Below are 6000 nucleotides of genomic sequence, written 5' to 3'. Positions count from 1 at the left end.
CCAGAAAGACAGGTATCACTTTGTTTTACTTGGACAGTATCTAATCATTAATTTCACCATGACTTCTGTCTGTACAAGTTCTAACATAGTTCATACATGATAATTCCTTTCTTCATCTGAGTTTAAAACAATCATGTTTCATGTCTGGTCTGTGATAATAGTAATTTTTGGATGTGGACTTGCCAAATGAAGTAGGAAACAATGGTTGCTTGAAACTTGAAAAATAGTGCTTACAGGCCCCCAGTTACAGGGGGTCTGTGGCAATTCGAACAACAGACCAATTCCACTACTGCAACTAAACAACATAGACCATTGCCCCTCCAGATATATTACCTGCTCCTCCCCTCTGAAGAATCAAGTCTGGCTACGGGCCTGAGTTCCTAATTTCTCTGATATGATGGCTCAAAATACAATTTCAAGGATCAACACAATCCAAATTATTAAAATGAATTATGGAAAATTAGGCACTTTTAAAGGTTGGTCATCTGGTTAAAAGTAAAGCAAATATATGCCTCCATTCTTGTATACTACTGTTTCAAATTGAACTAGTTTTGGTGCAGAAGTCAAATAGCAGACTTATTTTCAATAGATTCAGTCAAAAAAAAATAACTGAAATGGTTGAACTTGTGCATGAATAATTATGGCCAACCTTTGAATGATGTTGTTGACTTTTTAAAAGTAAAGCAATTAACATGTCATTGAAACAATTCATTATCAAAATGTCTAAGAGGAAATTAGTCTTTTTTGTCTTTATAATATGAATTATTTTCTCACTGTAAAGTACTTGAGTATTTGATTGTATTTTTCCGGTCTACGAGTCTTGAGAATGTAGTTATTGTACAAACCCTAGATATTGACTATTTCCCTTTAAATATACAGTCCCACTTTTATTTTTAAAATGTACTAATATGAATGTAATTTAACAATATTTAATATGAAGTTTGTTTTTCTTAGTTCCCAAATTGTACATTATCATACTGTTCAATCAGTCTCACACAATTATTCCCATATTGTACAATAGTTAATTCTCATGTCGTACAATTATTCTCATACATTTATTCTCTTACATTATCATACTATACAATCAGTCTTACACTACAGTAATTTTCATACTGTACAATAGTTAATTCTCATTTTGTACAATTATTCTCATACATTTATTCTCTTACATTATCATACTATACAATCAGTCTCGCACTGTACAGTAATTTTCATACTGTACAAAAACTCTCATATACTACAATCATTCTCATATTGTACAATTAGTTAATTCTCATGTTGTACAATTATTCTCATACATTTATTCTCTTACATTATCATCCTGTACAGTAATTTTCATACTGTAAAATTGTTCAGTAATTTACTGTACAATCATTCTCATGTTGCACAATCATTTGCCTACCGATTAATCATTTGCAACCTAAACAATACTCTCATAGTAGTCTCATGTACTATAATCAGTTTTATAATAAACAATACTGTAGTCGGTCACATAAACTACATTTCTATACACAATCATTCTCATTCTGTATAACCATTTGCGTTATCATGCTGCCAGTCATTCTCATTATGTACAATCATTCATGTACATGGACTCATAACTTATTAGGGGATGATTCTCATATTGACAGAATAGTCAATCTGATGACAGTGGTCTCTCAATGGTAGAAGTGAAAATAGAAGCATACTTTTTCAGTATCAGCAAGCATGGAAAGTGGGATGCCATCTTTAAGTGAGAATTTTTTATTTATGATAAGTATTGTGAGAACAATATCTATGATTTCCTGATAACAATTACCAATTGTCATCATAGACAAAACAATCATAAATCTTACAGGCTAGAATAATAACCATATTTTATAGTGCTTTCTTTCTGGCAAGTGTTTAGTGTGAGTTTTGATTGACCAGTCAGGACTGAGAAACTTTTAAAACAGAACTCTAAATAAGAAAATCACTAAATACCAAAACATGTATGGTTGTGCACAACTATGGGCTATTTCTAATTTTTTTGTGTGTGCAAATTAGATCTCTTTTTCCTGAAAAATTTTATTTCGTGTGAAGAATTCATTATGTTGTTCTAGAATGTGTCTGTTATTCGATGTAGGTTAGAAATATTCCATCTTTTAAAGTGGTCACAACATACAATATAAACATTTTAAAGGGACAGGGCCATATTGGGGGGGTTGATTTTAGTCTTGAATATATGAAAATAGTCTTCAGAAGTACTAGAAATATATGAAAATCGCATAATTCCTTCAAAAATACTTCAAACTAGGCATTTTACCCAATGTTTCTATATATGTCTTTTCTATATATCACAGAGTATCTTAATATTTATCATAATTCTGGACAAGCATAGATTTGAAGTTTCAAATTTCGAAGGTGAGCTGTGAACACTATTCCTGATTCACATTTCTGAGACTAAAGTATGATTGGTCAAAAAGAATGGCGCATCTGTTCATTTAATTGAAATTGAGAATCCAAAATGTTGACACATATGAACATGAATGAAGCTTACTTCTTATAAGTAAAACAGCTCTAAGTGATAAATTCAACCTCCATTTCTAACATGTATAGTCCACTTAAAAGTCCTAAGTCAACATTTACCCATATTTGACATAAAAGACAAGGTAAACAAGTATTTTGTCATATTTTTATGAAGTGTACTTAACTTTAACTTAGTGAAATTCTCAGTGAACTGTAAGAGAACAAGACCCAACCAATAGGCAAGATGATAAAGTCAGAAGTATATAACCAATTCTAAATGATTGCTTATTTCAATTCCAAGAACCACAGACGTTGGAATGAAAATTGAAATGGTGCGAATTGAAGCTATCAGTGTCCGTGATACACATTATAAATTTAGAAAACCTCTTTACAATCCCTTTAAGTTCATTGGCTTATTACATGAAACTGATAATACTTACAAGTTTTTTGGAAACAATGGTACAAAGGCTTTGATTAACAACTTGGCATCTATACCAATTGCAAGACTTATATATACATGTTCAACATCACAAGGAAATCTTAAAGTTTCTCAAAATGTTCAAAAATTGTCGTCTGCAAAAAAATATATCTTTCAAAATGAAAATCTTATGTTTAGGTAAAATGTTGACATGAAAAGGGGAATACAACTTGACTAAAAAGTTTTTAAAATGATAATGTCAGTGTGTCAGGTATTGATGCAACTGTCAATAAAATAAAAAATGTCGTCTGCTAGTAATACCCCCTCCACCCCTGTCATACTATTTCAACAAGAGTTTCACACTCAATATAGATAATGGTGTCTTGAGCGAGACTATAGTTCTCCTACCACCTGATGTAAACAATTCAAGTTTCCGTACCCGACTTGTCATATACCAGCTACGTTGATCTTTCCTTCTTAATGAAAACAATCCTTCCATATAAGTAAAAGTTGCATTATTTTACCTTTTTCGTAGACCTCGTGTCAGTAAAGTCGCATTTTAATGCTAAGCCACCATGCGGGATGAATGTATCAAAATGTTCTAGTCAGAATTGCAAATCAAGCTCTGAAATTCTTTTCTTAATCCCTAACAATTGTCGTGAGTAAACCTTAAAATTTTTCCAAGTCCTCATGTACATAATAGAACTGTAGGCTGAGCAGGTGGCGTAATGCCGGCACCCGTCTTAGTCAAACAGCTAAAATGAGAGTAAACAACGGCAATTGGTTGATCAGTGTTCACTATTTGACTAGAGGAAGCTTCACACTTGATTTCCAACTGCCAACAGTAGTATTCTATCACACCTTAAGACCTTAAGCCTATTGTTAGCACAGAGAAAAGACTGACAATTGCCTTTGAAGCTTAAATTGGACATTGTTTCTTTCTCCAGTTCTAAATTCCATCAATTTGCACCTAAAGACCAAAAGAATTTGGGGGTTTTGGACAATTTGTCTTTGAATGAAGTAAATATGACCTTTTCAGCAATTAACATTTTCTGTATTTAAGAAAAGAAAAAAAATATCAGCAGACGTCTAATTGAGAAGAAATTTGTTGTGCATCAGACCAGTTGAAAACAACCTTTAATTGATGAGTTTTCATTTAAATATTGTCAAACCATTGCATAAATCAGAATTAAATGCTTTCTTTACTTTTTTTGACTTTTTTGATTTTTTTTATAAACATATATCAATTCCTAACTAGAAATAATAAATTTAGAGGATTTTTACAAACAAATTAATTGCAATAAGAAAAAAGGAGATTTATTTCATATTTTGGGACATAAATTTTATTTTTAAGCTAAATAATGTTTAATGTAAATTATATGTCATAATGTTTTAACAAAACATTATTATTCATTCAAAAACTTGAGCTGTTTTTGCCGGTCCGTCTGGCTTATTTGTAAACTGACTGAATATTGAAATCTGATTTTTCTGTTAAATTTGTGACTACAATGTTTGAGTTCATCAGTATGATTCACAAAATTTCAAAATATCAGACAAATTTTTTAGTTGAAGATCTTAGCCTACCCATCTAAGCCTCTGTTAGGAAGTGAACTAGTCCCAATGTTAAGACCAACTGAAAATATAGGTGATAATTCATCAACAGCACTTAGAAATAATAGTTCTAACTTCATGACCTTGGCCCGTGCTTTTTTGGGGGAATTCTATTCTCGTAACACCTTAACATAATCTAACCATACATACTGTATGCACTCTAGTGAAATATTTGAATTGATAGTAGAAATATGTTTTAAAATAGGGATAACTATATTTTTGATATAGCCTACATTACAGGAAACTTGCCTTTTGTTTAGGTTGTTGTTAAAGAAACGCCTTACCACACCCAAATATTGAATAGACATCCCTCTAGTTTTCTTCTTAGAATTTATTCACAATCTCAATTTTACGCTCTGACACCTTCTATTCTTCTCCTTGACAACAATTCAATTGTGGACCAGAATTTCATAAGATTGATGAATAAGGTAGCTGTTGTGACATCCCAATTTGAGAATAATTCTATAACTCTATTGTATAATCATAACAATACATCAACTTATTAACATACCCAAAATATTGAAGATAAAGCCCTTAAAAATATTTGCACTGTAATAAGTGTCAAAAAAAATCGTGCATTGTTATTGTGAAAGATGCAATATCTCATTGCATGAATATAATAATATAGAAATCTATTATGATAAGAAGATATGTTAAAGAAAAGAAGAAAGTTCGTCATGCGTTTTATTAATAGATAATGATGCAGATGATAAAGGGAAATTGATTTAGGGATTTTCTGCATTTTTTTTTAGGTTTATCCTATAAATTTTTACAAGTATGGGAACAACACCTCTAAAAACAGAAGTTAAAAGAATTTCCATTACAATGTAGTTTATGTTTGATGATTTTAAACTATTAAGATCGGATATGAAAAATAGAATTTCCCTCATTGCACACTGTGCACATTGTGTTGCTTGTATTCATTAGCCCAATCAGGTATAGTTAAGTAGCCGTAAACATCCATTCATTTTATTTCATTTCGTTCTTCATTATTTGAAGATGACGATTTTGAAGTTCTTCTGAAAAAAAGATTAGTTTAGTGAGATTAAAAAATTTCTGTACATATCTCATAATACAATGAACTCTTATGGTTATTGAAAACAAACTAAGATGACATGCATAATTGCAGAGGCATTAGGTGTTCCGGAAGACTAATCATGACATGTGTTGTAAAACTATAGTAATAATTATTACAGGAGAGGTCTTTAAGAACAATTTGGGAGCGTCATTATAATAATGAGATGAAATTAAACTGTATTTTTACTTGTTGAAGTCAGGATGTTTATTTTGAATGAAGGTGGAAAGGAAATACGTCTGTTGTTCAACATAGAGAATAGACTGCTTTCATAATACAAAAATATTTAAAAACCATTCTCAATCCAATCATTTTCCAAAAATTACAGAATTGAACTGGGGTTTTTTCCCACACTGTTTGCAGTAAACATGAATAGCAGAAGGCAAATTTTATTGATGAATTTGATATA

This window comes from Lottia gigantea (genome assembly GCF_000327385.1).
Source record: "Lottia gigantea unplaced genomic scaffold LOTGIsca_38, whole genome shotgun sequence".
In the NCBI taxonomy this organism is placed as follows: domain Eukaryota; kingdom Metazoa; phylum Mollusca; class Gastropoda; family Lottiidae; genus Lottia; species Lottia gigantea.
This window is presented reverse-complemented; position numbering follows the sequence as displayed.